We start from the raw sequence: 17,500 nt of genomic DNA on the forward strand, positions 1-17,500 counted from the left end.
CGGTGTCATTTACCCATAAACCCCTGGGTTCCTACCCATAAACCCCTGCGCTGCAGCTGGTGTCGTCTACCCATAAACCCCTAGGCTCTTACCCATAAACCCCTGCGCTGCGGCCGGTGTCATTTACCCATAAACCCCTGCAATCTTTCCCATAAACCCCTGCGCTGCGGCCGGTGTCATTTACCCATAAACCCCTGGGCTCTTACCCATAAACCCCTGGGCTCTTACCCATAAACCCCTGCGCTGCAGCTGGTGTCGTTTACCCATAAACCCCTGTGCTGCGGCCGGTGTCGTTTACCCATAAACCCCTGTGCTGCGGCCGGTGTCGTTTACCCATAAACCCCTGGGCTCTTACCCATAAACCCCTGTGCTGCGGCCGGTGTCGTTTACCTATAAACCCCTGTGCTGCGGCCGGTGTCGTTTACCCATAAACCCCTGCGATCTTACCCATAAACCCCTGCGATCTTACCCATAAACCCCTGCACTGCGGCCGGTGTCATTTACCTATAAACCCCTGGTCTCTTACCCATAAACCCCTGCAATCTTACCCATAAACCCCTGTGCTGCGGCCGGTGTCGTTTACCCATAAACCCCTGGGTTCCTACCCATAAAACCCTGTGCTGTGGCCGGTGCCATTTACCCATAAACCCCTGTGCTGCAGCCGGTGTCGTTTACCTATAAACCCCTGTGCTGCAGCCGGTGTCGTTTACCCATAAACCCCTGCACTGCGGCCGGTGTCGTTTACCCATAAACCCCTGTGCTGCAGCCGGTGTCGTTTACCCATAAACCCCTGTGCTGCAGCCGGTGTCGTTTACCCATAAACCCCTGTGCTGCGGCCGGTGTCGTTTACCCATAAACCCCTGTGCTGCGGCCGGTGTCGTTTACCCATAAACCCCTGGGCTGCAGCCGGTGTCGTTTACCCATAAACCCCTGTGCTGCGGCCGGTGTCGTTTACCCATAAACCCCTGTGCTGCAGCCGGTGTCGTTTACCCATAAACCCCTGTGCTGCGGCCGGTGTCGTTTACCCATAAACCCCTGTGCTGCGGCCGGTGTCGTTTACCCATAAACCCCTGTGCTGCAGCCGGTGTCGTTTACCCATAAACCCCTGCACTGCGGCCAGTGTCGTTTACCCATAAACCCCTGTGCTGCAGCCGGTGTCGTTTACCCATAAACCCCTGTGCTGCAGCCGGTGTCGTTTACCCATAAACCCCTGTGCTGCAGCCGGTGTCGTTTACCCATAAACCCCTGTGCTGCGGCCGGTGTCGTTTACCCATAAACCCAGCCGGTGTCGTTTACCCATAAACCCCTGTGCTGCAGCCGGTGTCGTTTACCCATAAACCCCTGTGCTGCGGCCGGTGTCGTTTACCCATAAACCCCTGTGCTGCGGCCGGTGTCGTTTACCCATAAACCCCTGTGCTGCAGCCGGTGTCGTTTACCCATAAACCCCTGTGCTGCAGCCGGTGTCGTTTACCCATAAACCCCTGTGCTGCGGCCGGTGTCGTTTACCCATAAACCCCTGTGCTGCGGCCGGTGTCGTTTACCCATAAACCCCTGTGCTGCGGCCGGTGTCGTTTACCCATAAACCCCTGTGCTGCGGCCGGTGTCGTTTACCCATAAACCCCTGTGCTGCGGCCGGTGTCGTTTACCCATAAACCCCTGTGCTGCGGCCGGTGTCGTTTACCCATAAACCCCTGTGCTGCGGCCGGTGTCGTTTACCCATAAACCCCTGTGCTGCGGCCGGTGTCGTTTACCCATAAACCCCTGTGCTGCGGCCGGTGTCGTTTACCCATAAACCCCTGTGCTGCGGCCGGTGTCGTTTACCCATAAACCCCTGTGCTGCGGCCGGTGTCGTTTACCCATAAACCCCTGTGCTGCGGCCGGTGTCGTTTACCCATAAACCCCTGTGCTGCAGCCGGTGTCGTTTACCCATAAACCCCTGTGCTGCAGCCGGTGTCGTTTACCCATAAACCCCTGTGCTGCGGCCGGTGTCGTTTACCCATAAACCCCTGTGCTGCGGCCGGTGTCGTTTACCCATAAACCCCTGTGCTGCGGCCGGTGTCGTTTACCCATAAACCCCTGTGCTGCGGCCGGTGTCGTTTACCCATAAACCCCTGTGCTGCGGCCGGTGTCGTTTACCCATAAACCCCTGTGCTGCGGCCGGTGTCGTTTACCCATAAACCCCTGTGCTGCAGCCGGTGTCGTTTACCCATAAACCCCTGTGCTGCGGCCGGTGTCGTTTACCCATAAACCCCTGTGCTGCGGCCGGTGTCGTTTACCCATAAACCCCTGTGCTGCAGCCGGTGTCGTTTACCCATAAACCCCTGTGCTGCGGCCGGTGTCGTTTACCCATAAACCCCTGTGCTGCGGCCGGTGTCGTTTACCCATAAACCCCTGTGCTGCGGCCGGTGTCGTTTACCCATAAACCCCTGTGCTGCGGCCGGTGTCGTTTACCCATAAACCCCTGTGCTGCGGCCGGTGTCGTTTACCCATAAACCCCTGTGCTGCGGCCGGTGTCGTTTACCCATAAACCCCTGTGCTGCGGCCGGTGTCGTTTACCCATAAACCCCTGTGCTGCGGCCGGTGTCGTTTACCCATAAACCCCTGTGCTGCGGCCGGTGTCGTTTACCCATAAACCCCTGTGCTGCAGCCGGTGTCGTTTACCCATAAACCCCTGTGCTGCAGCCGGTGTCGTTTACCCATAAACCCCTGTGCTGCAGCCGGTGTCGTTTACCCATAAACCCCTGTGCTGCGGCCGGTGTCGTTTACCCATAAACCCCTGTGCTGCGGCCGGTGTCGTTTACCCATAAACCCCTGTGCTGCGGCCGGTGTCGTTTACCCATAAACCCCTGTGCTGCGGCCGGTGTCGTTTACCCATAAACCCCTGTGCTGCGGCCGGTGTCGTTTACCCATAAACCCCTGTGCTGCGGCCGGTGTCGTTTACCCATAAACCCCTGTGCTGCGGCCGGTGTCGTTTACCCATAAACCCCTGTGCTGCGGCCGGTGTCGTTTACCCATAAACCCCTGTGCTGCGGCCGGTGTCGTTTACCCATAAACCCCTGTGCTGCGGCCGGTGTCGTTTACCCATAAACCCCTGTGCTGCGGCCGGTGTCGTTTACCCATAAACCCCTGTGCTGCGGCCGGTGTCGTTTACCCATAAACCCCTGTGCTGCGGCCGGTGTCGTTTACCCATAAACCCCTGTGCTGCGGCCGGTGTCGTTTACCCATAAACCCCTGTGCTGCGGCCGGTGTCGTTTACCCATAAACCCCTGTGCTGCGGCCGGTGTCGTTTACCCATAAACCCCTGTGCTGCGGCCGGTGTCGTTTACCCATAAACCCCTGTGCTGCGGCCGGTGTCGTTTACCCATAAACCCCTGTGCTGCGGCCGGTGTCGTTTACCCATAAACCCCTGTGCTGCAGCCGGTGTCGTTTACCCATAAACCCCTGTGCTGCAGCCGGTGTCGTTTACCCATAAACCCCTGTGCTGCGGCCGGTGTCGTTTACCCATAAACCCCTGTGCTGCGGCCGGTGTCGTTTACCCATAAACCCCTGTGCTGCGGCCGGTGTCGTTTACCCATAAACCCCTGTGCTGCGGCCGGTGTCGTTTACCCATAAACCCCTGTGCTGCGGCCGGTGTCGTTTACCCATAAACCCCTGTGCTGCGGCCGGTGTCGTTTACCCATAAACCCCTGTGCTGCGGCCGGTGTCGTTTACGCATAAACCCCTGCAATCTTACCCATAAACCCCTGCGCTGCGGCCGGTGTCGTTTACCCATAAACCCCTGCGCTGCGGCCGGTGTCGTTTACCCATAAACCCCTGCAATCTTACCCATAAACCCCTGTGCTGCGGCCGGTGTCGTTTACCCATAAACCCCTGCGCTGCGGCCGGTGTCGTTTACCCATAAACCCCTGCAATCTTACCCATAAACCCCTGCGCTGCGGCCGGTGCCATTTACCCATAAACCCCTGCAAAATTCCCATAAACCCCTGCACTGCAGTCGGTGCCTATTACCCATAAACCCCTGCGATCTTACCCATAAACCCCTGTGCTGCGGCCGGTGCCGATTACCCATAAACCCCTGCGCTGCGGCCGGTGCCGATTAACCCATAAACCCCAGCAATCTTACCCATAAACCCCTGCGCTGCGGCCGGTGCCGATTACCCATAAACCCCTGCGCTGTGGCTGATGCCGATTACCCATAAACCCCTGCACTCACACAGACACCCAGCTAACAGGGAACGTTCTCTCAAAGTTATGAACAAAAGTTCTTCCAGTAACATTATTAGAGAGTGGTTTCAAAGTTATCTGGTCTTCTCAAAACATCAGCACAAAACATTATTTATACATCATTCATGGAGCGTTTTTTAACATTTCTAACATTGTTTAAATGTTTCTACTTGTTTCAGAACATTCAAAGAACATTCAAAAGTAACATTCACGTAATGTTTGAAGAATGATCCAAATCCTTTACGTTCACATAACCAAGAAAAATCTTTTTAAATACAAAAAACTTGAAGAGAACGGCAGTCCGCCACACTGTCACATGACCTCGTTACATCACATGACTGGACCCTGTTCACATCTCTGGCTTCTCAGAAGCAGAAGTCGTCATAAACTTCTATAATTGGTGAACGGGAGACCACAGCAAATATACGTTTTGTATTCACATTTGCTCCAATATCAAAAGAAAATATCCATGACAGCGTTCCTGTGGCTTTCCAAAAGAGGAAAACAAATATAGAGAGCTTGATTTCATTGGTCAGAAGAGAGAAAGTCAAATTAGCCGCCACTCCCTGTATTAGAAACACCTCGCTGATGATGGAAATATTGAAAATGTTACTAGATTTGTGATGTCTAGAACTGTGAAACGCACTGTGAAAACAGACTACAATAAAGTGTCATCTTGGTTATTACGTATTTTCAATCCAATTTTGTTATAAAACATTGTGTTGATCACACAACGAGTCAAGGAGGAGAATCACTTCCGGTTCACTGATCACACTGTCAAGCGCACTGCATTGTGGGATACGGTGTTAAATGTTTCCTGCACATCTACGGATGCTGTGACACAGGCGTCTCCAGCACACTGAGCCCTCGACTCACACACACCATCATAAAACTGATTTATTCTCACTTATTCAACATTTGAAATTAAATATCTTCTTTTACGGCGCTGCCGTCTGATTGGCTGATCACCCACACTCCTGATGGAGACAGAAGACAGACCCAGCTAATGAAGTCTGACGAGCTCGTTACAGTCGGGTTTAATTAGTTAAACTCAGTCTTACCAGGCCGAGGCTGAAGAAGAGCAGGCAAACGGATGAAGACAGAGCTCACTTTCTGCAAAACAGGAACACACACAGAGACGGAGTGAGAAACATCTGTGATCATGTCAGAAATAAAGATATTCTGCATTTTAAATTAGCATCATTTTGTGTAAATTATCAAAAATAATTTGCTCAATCACACGGTTCCATGATGTTTGCTGTGACATACTACAACATTCAGAGATAAAACTCATTAGCATATGCCCCGCCCACACCTGTTCAGTGTGAGCTACACCAATCACAACAGAGCTCATTTACATCAAACAGACAGAGAGCAGTAAATAATGGCGAACTCTAAATATAAATATGTGCTATAATGTACGACAGGCTTTACAGTAAAACATTCAGGAGCCGAAGCCAATCGACTCGTATTATCAATCTGTCCGAGATTAAAATAAAGCGTTATAAAACACGAATGATCCGGTTAAATCTCCTGATAAAGCCTGTGTTCTGTTCGTTCAGTCTGGCAGATCAACACAACGAGTGACGCTTATTTTTAGACTTTAAGCGGGAGCTATTTCAGGTAACATCAGGCGAGGCGACAAATATTCTCTTGATTAAAGCATCCGATAATCCCAGAGCGTCGATCCGTTCATAAACCTCACCGGAAACATGGACGCTTTCCCAGAAGATTCCAGAACAATATTGATCAGCGCTTGTAGAAATCTATGTAAATAAAGCGATGCTGAGACCTTCATCATCTGTCAATCATGGGATACAAGATCATCAGCACAGACGAATGTATATTATAATATACTAATTTATAGTTATATCTAATATAATCAAGCATTCTCACGAGAGAAACACAACTGGACTGACTGGAGACACACTTCCCGTATCAGAGGTCAAAGGTCGTGTGTCCAGTCAAACTCTTCAGTATTTCAGCACTGAATGGTAGGATGTAGTCTAGCGAGACTGATGACACACGGGCCGGGGGTGTGACGCTCTGATCCTCAAGAACCATCAAGATCAAACAATGGTCTAAATCCCAGTTGGTTCTCCCAAGGGTTTTCCTCCATTCTGTCCTGATGGAGTTTCGGTTCCTTCACTGTCGCCTTTGGCTTTTGTCTTACTCGGTCGGGGACATTTAATATTCATCAATGTTATTGATCTCCTGCACTGACACCATTATATGAGAACTGAGCTGAGCTGGACGATGACATCACGGTCTTCTCTAGAGCGGCTATATATATATATAACTGAACAAAATGAATAACTTTTTTATTACAGGAAAAATGAAACATCTCTGAGCTTACTGAAGCTGGACTGTGACGATATTTTCTTCCGGAAACAAACTTTATTTTCCTGTTATCTCTGTGAAGCTGCTTTGAAAGCGCTGTATAAATAAAGCTGACTTGACTTAAAGCCTGAACACACACACAGACTGTGTTTCTATTAGGTGTAGTGTGTGTACTATTCACTCGCCTGATCTCCTGACGCTGGTCATGTGACCCGCCCGAGGCTGCTGGGATGCGATCACATGACCGGCGTCCTCGGCTGACATGGTAATAATAGCGTTCAGAAGTCACGTTCTGAGTTATAGCACAAAGGTGGAAGGTTTAATTGGCAGTGTGGATTGTGCCGTGACTGAGATTAGAAAGAGCAGGAATAGCTCAACTCTATTTATATCCGTCGTCCAGGAACCGCTCGCAGGAGCAGTGCATGATGGGAGATCTGAGGTCGGATCACACATTCATTAGTGTCATTAATGCCACAATCATTTGTTAACAAACAAGTATTCATAGCTTCAATGAGCTCATTGTTTCTGCATTAAATTGTTACACTGTTTAATACACTTTTAGCTAACTGTGATTTTGTATATGTACATTTCTGAAATGCATAACTTAGACAGTTTCCTCTGATAACAGAACACTGTAAATTGTAATGAAGTGATGTGTACTGAGAAAAGCGCTATACAAATAAATGTGAATTTAATTAACAGTAAAAGTGTGACTGAAACTCTCCATTCCTCTCAACACTGATTCATCTGGAAATATTTAACGTTAAATTTCTTAAGAAAATATATCGCAACTAATGCTGTAAAATATACCTGGCCAGTTAATTACTGTAATAATTATAATAATAACTGCCGTTTATTTTCACACATGATAAAATTAGCATATAAACTATTTAAATTGCACCCAAGGCAGTTTCAAATGATACTTTTTCAATATATGAAGAGTTCAGATGCAAAAGCCTCTAAGTGCCATCTGAAATTTTCTTCTAGAATGATCATTTTTATCAAGCTCGTATATTTAAGTTCAGTAACTTCACTTAAATGACAATTAATAGGTAATCTTCATTGCCATTTAAGTGAAGTTACTGAACTTAAATATACGAGCTTGATAAAAATGGTCATTCTAGAAGAAAATTTCAGATGGCACTTAGAGGCTTTTGCATCTGAACTCTTCATATATATAAATGAACTAAATTAATAACTTTTCTACAACACAAATGAACCATCACTGAACTTACTTAAGCTGGACTGTGACGCTATTTTCTTCTGGAAACAAACTTTGTTGCATTATTTTCCTGTTATCTCTGTAAAGCTGCTTTAAAACACTCTGTATTGTAAAAAGCGCTGTATAAATAAAGGCTAATGATATAATTATGTTTCTACTCCAATTCATTGTTGTGACATAAACATTTAAACTGTGGGAGTCGTAAAAACTTATTATTCAAACACACATTAAACACTGAAGGACAGATCTAGTCAAATATAATGAACATGTAATCTAGTGCATGTGTGTCAGAAGCTCCTCTCTAGAGTTATTCTTCTGTAGAGTTTGTTCACTGAAAGGCTTTTCTGAGGTAAGTGTGACGTTACGTGACATCATTGTTCTCCCGCTGTTTTAGTGACGGGTGAAACACTGACTGATGGATTACATGAGACATGATTGATTTCAGGAAGTTGTTCTGAATCTTTCAACTTTCCTTCTGATGTTCATTGATGTTTATTTGCTGCTGTAACTAGTAGTAAAGAGGAAGAGATGATCGGTTCATCCATCACACACATTAAACACACACACACACACACACACACACACACACACACACACACACACACACACACACACACACACACACACTGATGAAACTCACAGGATTTGAAACAGACTTTGTTTCATATCAAAAGTATCAGAGATTACTGTGATTATTGGATGGCAGGAGCTACAGATGTTTAGTGAAGTTTTCTTCTCACATCCACTGAAAACAGCACTGAATAAATCCATCATGGATAAGAATCAATATCAGCTCATTAAAATGAGAATTGATTAAAATCATCAGATCTATATTCTCCGCCGCTTTGAGACCCAGCATTTCTAATCTCCGAACGACAGCAGACGAACATGAACGTCTTCATCTCTCAGCTCGAGATACAGGAGAATCAGTGAAAGTTAATGAACTGATGACATCGCCCGTATCTGATGGTCACGTCGTAAAGATCGTGTGTACGAGTTGAACGCACATGAACGCCTCCACAATGTTGTAAATACGCGCGGGAAGCTCGGGAGTTTACGAGTCAGTGAGAAACACCACAATACTCACAGGTTTAGCAGTGATGTTATCAGGCTTTTCTACTTACAGCGCAGATGATAACCCGCACACAATATGTGGCATTGTAATATAACAATATAATATGTAACGAGAAAGTTTGCAGTGGCTTCATAAATTAATTAAAAACTTAAAAACCAAAGCACACCTGATGCACATTTCTCTGTTCTTCATTTTCTAGAGTTTAAAGGGCCCCTATTTGAGGGCCCTATTGTGGATTTTTGAAAATGACCTTTCATGCTCTGAGTGAATGAAAACATCCTGCAAAGGGTTAAATCTGGAAGTGCACTGTTTATAAAGTTATTGTCTTTCAAAAGTAAGAGTCGACTCTGAGCCAATGAAATTAATTGTTTTTCAAACGAGTCATAAGCTGTTTCGTTGTGACGTCAAGACGAAACATTAGCATATTGCCCGCCCACTTATAGCGCACGCAGACTAGTGAGAACGACAGACGATCAGACTAGTGAGATCAGACTAGTGAGAACTCAGACGATCAGACTAGTGAGAACTCAGACTAGTGAGAACGACAGACGATCAGACTAGTGAGATCAGACTAGTGAGAACTCAGACGATCAGACTAGTGAGAACTCAGACTAGTGAGAACTCAGACGATCAGACTAGTGAGAACTCAGACTAGTGAGAACTCAGACGATCAGACTAGTGAGAACTCAGACTAGTGAGAACGACAGACGATCAGACTAGTGAGATCAGACTAGTGAGAACTCAGACTAGTGAGAACTCAGACTAGTGAGAACTCAGACTAGTGAGAACTCAGACTAGTTAGAACGACAGACGATCAGACTAGTGAGATCAGACTAGTGAGAACTCAGACTAGTGAGAACTCAGACTAGTGAGAACTCAGACTAGTGAGAACTCAGACTAGTTAGAACGACAGACGATCAGACTAGTGAGATCAGACTAGTGAGAACTCAGACGATCAGACTAGTGAGAACTCAGACTAGTGAGAACTCAGACTAGTGAGAACTCAGACTAGTGAGAACGACAGACGATCAGACTAGTGAGATCAGACTAGTGAGAACTCAGACTAGTGAGAACTCAGACTAGTGAGAACGACAGACGATCAGACTAGTGAGATCAGACTAGTGAGAACTCAGACTAGTGAGAACTCAGACTAGTTAGAACGACAGACGATCAGACTAGTGAGAACTCAGACTAGTGAGAACTCAGACTAGTGAGAACTCAGACTAGTGAGAACTCAGACTAGTGAGAACTCAGACTAGTGAGAACGACAGACGATCAGACTAGTGAGAACTCAGACTAGTGAGAACTCAGACTAGTGAGAACTCAGACTAGTGAGAACGACAGACGATCAGACTAGTGAGAACTCAGACTAGTGAGAACTCAGACTAGTGAGAACTCAGACTAGTGAGAACGACAGACGATCAGACTAGTGAGAACTCAGACTAGTGAGAACTCAGACTAGTGAGAACTCAGACTAGTGAGAACTCAGACTAGTGAGAACTCAGACTAGTGAGAACTCAGACTAGTGAGAACTCAGACTAGTGAGAACTCAGACTAGTGAGAACGACAGACGATCAGACTAGTGAGAACTCAGACAGACTAGTGAGAACTCAGACTAGTGAGAACTCAGACTAGTGAGAACTCAGACTAGTGAGAACTCAGACTAGTGAGAACTCAGACTAGTGAGAACTCAGACTAGTGAGAACTCAGACTAGTGAGAACTCAGACTAGTGAGAACGACAGACGATCAGACTAGTGAGAACTCAGACTAGTGAGAACTCAGACTAGTGAGAACTCAGACTAGTGAGAACTCAGACTAGTGAGAACTCAGACTAGTGAGAACTCAGACTAGTGAGAACGACAGACGATCTGCAGTAATAGACACAGTTATAGGTAATCGTGGCCCACAGCTGATCAGCAGAAGTATAATCTTAAACTTTTGCTGTGTTCCCTTTATTTCACTGACGACTGATTCTCAAATCTCAGAGTTCAGTGCAGGATTCACAAACCGCTTGCTCTTAAAGATGGAGTTCAAAATACTTAGTTTTGAGTTTTATATTGTGTAGGTCTCCTGCTAACTGGCTAACTCACGTTATCACTGTCTTACTGAAATACTTCTGCTGATCAGCTGTGGGCCACGATTACCTATAACTGTGTCTATTACTGCAGATCGTCTGTCGTTCTCACTAGTCTGAGGAAAGATTAAGCATGGAGCAAGATCTGTTTTACCAACGTTTATGTTCAGTCAGTCATTCACGCTAGAGCTTGGCTAATGTATACACTGTTATTGATACAGTTTCCACGTGTTCACTGATACAGTTTCCACGTGTTCACATAAATTAGTAAAATAATCGGTTGATGGACATGCACTGGTTAAAGCTGATGGTGAGGAATTACAATGGCAACATCTCATGTCCCTCAAACTGAGTAACATTAGTGTATCACTGAGAAACACTGAGTCCTGCTGGAGTCGTCCTGATGGAGGATCGGGTTCACTGAGAAACACTGAGTCCTGCTGGAGTCGTCCTGATGGAGGTTCGGGTTCACTGAGAAACACTGAGTCCTGCTGGAGTCGTCCTGATGGAGGTTCGGGTTCACTGAGAAACACTGAGTCCTGCTGGAGTCGTCCTGATGGAGGTTCGGGTTCACTGAGAAACACTGAGTCCTGCTGGAGTCGTCCTGATAGAGGTTCGGGTTCACTGAGAAACACTGAGTCCTGCTGGAGTCGTCCTGATGGAGGTTCGGGTTCACTGAGAAACACTGAGTCCTGCTGGAGTCGTCCTGATGGAGGTTCGGGTTCACTGAGAAACACTGAGTCCTGCTGGAGTCGTCCTGATGGAGGTTCGGGTTCACTGAGAAACACTGAGTCCTGCTGGAGTCGTCCTGATGGAGGTTCGGGTTCACTGAGAAACACTGAGTCCTGCTGGAGTCGTCCTGATGGAGGTTCGGGTTCACTGAGAAACACTGAGTCCTGCTGGAGTCGTCCTGATGGAGGTTCGGGTTCACTGAGAAACACTGAGTCCTGCTGGAGTCGTCCTGATGGAGGTTCGGGTTCACTGAGAAACACTGAGTCCTGCTGGAGTCGTCCTGATGGAGGTTCGGGTTCACTGAGAAACACTGAGTCCTGCTGGAGTCGTCCTGATGGAGGTTCGGGTTCACTGAGAAACACTGAGTCCTGCTGGAGTCGTCCTGATGGAGGTTCGGGTTCACTGAGAAACACTGAGTCCTGCTGGAGTCGTCCTGATGGAGGTTCGGGTTCACTGAGAAACACTGAGTCCTGCTGGAGTCGTCCTGATGGAGGTTCGGGTTCACTGAGAAACACTGAGTCCTGCTGGAGTCGTCCTGATAGAGGTTCGGGTTCACTGAGAAACACTGAGTCCTGCTGGAGTCGTCCTGATGGAGGTTCGGGTTCACTGAGAAACACTGAGTCCTGCTGGAGTCGTCCTGATGGAGGTTCGGGTTCACTGAGAAACACTGAGTCCTGCTGGAGTCGTCCTGATGGAGGTTCGGGTTCACTGAGAAACACTGAGTCCTGCTGGAGTCGTCCTGATGGAGGATCGGGTTCACTGAGAAACACTGAGTCCTGCTGGAGTCGTCCTGATGGAGATTCGGGTTCACTGAGAAACACTGAGTCCTGCTGGAGTCGTCCTGATGGAGGTTCGGGTTCACTGAGAAACACTGAGTCCTGCTGGAGTCGTCCTGATGGAGGTTCGGGTTCACTGAGAAACACTGAGTCCTGCTGGAGTCGTCCTGATGGAGGTTCGGGTTCACTGAGAAACACTGAGTCCTGCTGGAGTCGTCCTGATGGAGGTTCGGGTTCACTGAGAAACACTGAGTCCTGCTGGAGTCGTCCTGATGGAGGATCGGGTTCACTGAGAAACACTGAGTCCTGCTGGAGTCGCCCTGATGGAGATTCGGGTTCACTGAGAAACACTGAGTCCTGCTGGAGTCGTCCTGATGGAGGTTCGGGTTCACTGAGAAACACTGAGTCCTGCTGGAGTCGTCCTGATGGAGGTTCGGGTTCACTGAGAAACACTGAGTCCTGCTGGAGTCGTCCTGATGGAGGTTCGGGTTCACTGAGAAACACTGAGTCCTGCTGGAGTCGTCCTGATGGAGGTTCGGGTTCACTGAGAAACACTGAGTCCTGCTGGAGTCGTCCTGATGGAGGTTCGGGTTCACTGAGAAACACTGAGTCCTGCTGGAGTCGTCCTGATGGAGGTTCGGGTTCACTGAGAAACACTGAGTCCTGCTGGAGTCGTCCTGATGGAGGTTCGGGTTCACTGAGAAACACTGAGTCCTGCTGGAGTCGTCCTGATGGAGGATCGGGTTCACTGAGAAACACTGAGTCCTGCTGGAGTCGTCCTGATGGAGGTTCGGGTTCACTGAGAAACACTGAGTCCTGCTGGAGTCGTCCTGATGGAGGTTCGGGTTCACTGAGAAACACTGAGTCCTGCTGGAGTCGTCCTGATGGAGGTTCACTGAGAAACACTGAGTCCTGCTGGAGTCGTCCTGATGGAGGTTCGGGTTCACTGAGAAACACTGAGTCCTGCTGGAGTCGTCCTGATGGAGGTTCGGGTTCACTGAGAAACACTGAGTCCTGCTGGAGTCGTCCTGATGGAGGTTCGGGTTCACTGAGAAACACTGAGTCCTGCTGGAGTCGTCCTGATGGAGGATCGGGTTCACTGAGAAACACTGAGTCCTGCTGGAGTCGTCCTGATGGAGGTTCGGGTTCACTGAGAAACACTGAGTTCTGCTGGAGTCGTCCTGATGGAGGATCGGGTTCACTGAGAAACACTGAGTCCTGCTGGAGTCGTCCTGATGGAGGTTCGGGTTCACTGAGAAACACTGAGTCCTGCTGGAGTCGTCCTGATGGAGGTTCGGGTTCACTGAGAAACACTGAGTCCTGCTGGAGTCGTCCTGATGGAGGTTCGGGTTCACTGAGAAACACTGAGTCCTGCTGGAGTCGTCCTGATGGAGGTTCGGGTTCACTGAGAAACACTGAGTCCTGCTGGAGTCGTCCTGATGGAGGTTCGGGTTCACTGAGAAACACTGAGTCCTGCTGGAGTCGTCCTGATGGAGGTTCGGGTTCACTGAGAAACACTGAGTCCTGCTGGAGTCGTCCTGATGGAGGTTCGGGTTCACTGAGAAACACTGAGTCCTGCTGGAGTCGTCCTGATGGAGGTTCGGGTTCACTGAGAAACACTGAGTCCTGCTGGAGTCGTCCTGATGGAGGTTCAGGTTCACTGAGAAACACTGAGTCCTGCTGGAGTCGTCCTGATGGAGGTTCGGGTTCACTGAGAAACACTGAGTCCTGCTGGAGTCGTCCTGATGGAGGTTCGGGTTCACTGAGAAACACTGAGTCCTGCTGGAGTCGTCCTGATGGAGGTTCGGGTTCACTGAGAAACACTGAGTCCTGCTGGAGTCGTCCTGATGGAGGTTCGGGTTCACTGAGAAACACTGAGTACTGCTGGAGTCGTCCTGATGGAGGTTCAGGTTCACTGAGAAACACTGAGTCCTGCTGGAGTCGTCCTGATGGAGGTTCGGGTTCACTGAGAAACACTGAGTCCTGCTGGAGTCGTCCTGATGGAGGTTCGGGTTCACTGAGAAACACTGAGTCCTGCTGGAGTCGTCCTGATGGAGGTTCGGGTTCACTGAGAAACACTGAGTCCTGCTGGAGTCGTCCTGATGGAGGTTCGGGTTCACTGAGAAACACTGAGTCCTGCTGGAGTCGTCCTGATGGAGGATCGGGTTCACTGAGAAACACTGAGTCCTGCTGGAGTCGTCCTGATGGAGGTTCGGGTTCACTGAGAAACACTGAGTCCTGCTGGAGTCGTCCTGATGGAGGTTCGGGTTCACTGATGGAGGTTCGGGTTCACTGAGAAACACTGAGAAAGAACACCGCCATCTCCCTCCGCATGAGCAACAACTGGCAAGAACGAGCTCTGTGCGATGGGTTACACGTGTAGCTTGGGCAGTTTAAGGGACATTCTTAAAATAGTTGAACCACGACCCAACCGGCTAAACCAACACACTACAGCAACACTGTGTCGTGTGTGTGTGTGTGTGTGTGTGTGAAAACATACGTTAGAGGGAAGAATCGAGCACAACTCACCAGCGGTGTGGAAAGTGATTTAAGGAGCAAGCGACATCTCGGTCCCTGTGAAAACAAACACACAGAGAGACTGATGAGACAGAAGCACAGGAGTGTGTGTGTGTGTGTGTGTGTGTGTGTGTGTGTGTGTGTGTGTGTGTGTGACTGCAGAAAACAGTGCAATGAAAGCAAACGTCAACAACAACAGCCAGAAGCCTGTGACTCATTGTGTTTGCATCTGCCTAATTAAAAAATAATAGTGCATCTTTCTTTCCTACAGCACACACACACACGCGCGCACACACACACACACACACCAGAATAACAACACGACACGGGAAAGATGCGGGAAAGCACATCATTCTCCCTCAACTGTTGAAACGACCGACAGGAGCATCAGCCCCCGATTACGGTTTATGACAGTGATCTGTAAATCTGCATTAATACACCAATCTTTCATTCACCATATATATATATAAACACATATCAGTTCATCAACATGAGCATCGGTTTACGATATGCAAGCCTGACGCGAGCTCTTCGCGGTCACCATGAGTCTGATCAGTGTCAATGACCTGACGGCAATATTTCTGTGCAAAAGTGCAACATTTCCTTTTAAAATGATTTGATCAATTCAGGACATATACCCATAAACCTATTTAGTTTTAATTCATTTTCAGTTCATTTAAATAACAGGCATTATTTGGCACAACCGCAGTCTCCGGATGAACAGACGTGTTTTAATAAGAAAAAATTATAAATAAAATCATAATTTTATGTTTATGTTATTATATTTGATAATTATAGTTTTGGAGCTGTTGAGATGATGATGTCAGGAGGCACACCTGTAAACATGGCTCTTCTATGATGAATGATTACAAATCTCTATAGTACATTAGGCTGGGACACTTCCATGTCAGCTGGTGCAACCAATGTAAAACTTCTTGTATTTAAAAATTCTGTCAAACTTTCAAGCACAGACAAAAGCTAATACAGGCAAAGCTAATACAAGCTAATCCAAATATAATCATCCTGTTCAATGTGAGATTAGCTGCAAAAGTCAGGTGACGCAACTGCAATGAATGAAATAAAAAATGTATATAGTGTTCCGTTAAAGTTTCTGTGCATTTAATGTTTTAAACATTTTGATGAATAAAATTCTCAACTGACTATATATAATATGAAAAATTGTATTTACTTTTTTATATGTAATTGAAATGAAAAAGAAATCCATTATTCAGCATATTTCCTGTCATTATTAATATTGTCATGTGGTACAACCTTGTAAATTCTTGATTTAAACCAACAAATAAAATGTCAAAGTGAATAAATGGCTGAAAACTAGATTGTGAATATTTAATGTATAGAATGCATTTACTGGAATACTTGAACGATTATTTTTACTTTTATCTTTAAAAGTAAAATCGGATGCTAAAGATACTAAATACCCGGCCACTAGAATGCAATAATTATAAATTAATATGAACAAAATACACAACCACTAAATAATAATAATAATGTGTTAGACACTCTACGGGTTACTTTGCTAAGATTTCACAATAAAATTAGGAATGATATTTAACAATTGAAACACATTGTTCCTGCTCAAAATATGCATTACATCAATTTTGAAAATGTTTATTTTTAAAAAGACCTTTTTTGAAGCTTTATTTGTCATTAACCCATATGGATAATTGAGGCTGAAAACAGTGTTTAGAGCCGGATCTGCTCAGTCACACACACTAACCCTGCGCTGACGATCACACTGTAGAGAAAGAAGTACGAGTGACTCAATCAACTATCACACAATAACAACAACACAAGCTGACAGTTGAGTGCGCATGAGTCCTAATAACCCGAAAGCTGTCGGAATAACACGCGTACTAACCTGAAGAGAATCTCCAAACACCGCAGGGTTACAGCCGGGGTTTCACTCGACGAGCCACAGATCTGAGCATACACACACTGTTCCTGCGCGAGGAAACCGTCAGGAGGAACACGGCTCGCTCACACACACACACACACACACACACACCTCTGTTTATGACTGAACACACACACACACACACACACTCACGTGAACAGGTGTGACGCGCTCAGACTCTGACAGCAAACACACACACACACACACACACACACACACACGTCTTCAGATCGAGTGTGCTTTACTTCACTGATGTTTTACAGAGAGAGAGATAGTGTTAGCAGTTTAAGCATCGGCCGGCTTCACAAACTAGTTTGTTTTCCAGTAAAAGTAAATAATTCCTCGTGTGGATCTGGATCTGGATCTGGGTTTCACTGCCTGTGATCCTGTTGTTCATTTTTACATCATTGGTAATATTTCTATATTATCTACAACATTTACATTTATAGGACGATGCAAGGCTATAATTATAAATGTCTAATTGTGTCTGTAAATCTCAAGTAAAGCACTAAAGCTTCTTTTTTTTAGATTTTGCATCTTGAATATAGTGTATTTTGAAAACACAACACATTCTCAAAAACAAAATTACACTGCTATCAGATGCATCTAGTTTTAGTGTCCCAG

The 17,500-nt window shown here is 46.9% G+C and overlaps 1 protein-coding gene across 1 annotated transcript in view; it reads right to left on the bottom strand.

The window, feature by feature from the left end:
• Nucleotides 1–17,500, bottom strand: part of plcb4b (phospholipase C, beta 4b) — a 127,388-nt gene that overhangs the window by 108,949 nt on the left and 939 nt on the right. The window contains exons 2-3 of the mRNA XM_079888256.1: nucleotides 14,974–15,018; nucleotides 5,286–5,337 (exon numbers count right to left, since the gene is read on the bottom strand). The gene's annotated coding sequence lies outside the window, so the exon portion shown is untranslated. The remainder of the gene's footprint in view (nucleotides 1–5,285; nucleotides 5,338–14,973; nucleotides 15,019–17,500) is intronic.

This window comes from Squalius cephalus (assembly GCF_949319135.1).
Source record: "Squalius cephalus genome assembly, chromosome: 12".
In the NCBI taxonomy this organism is placed as follows: Eukaryota; Metazoa; Chordata; class Actinopteri; order Cypriniformes; family Leuciscidae; genus Squalius; species Squalius cephalus.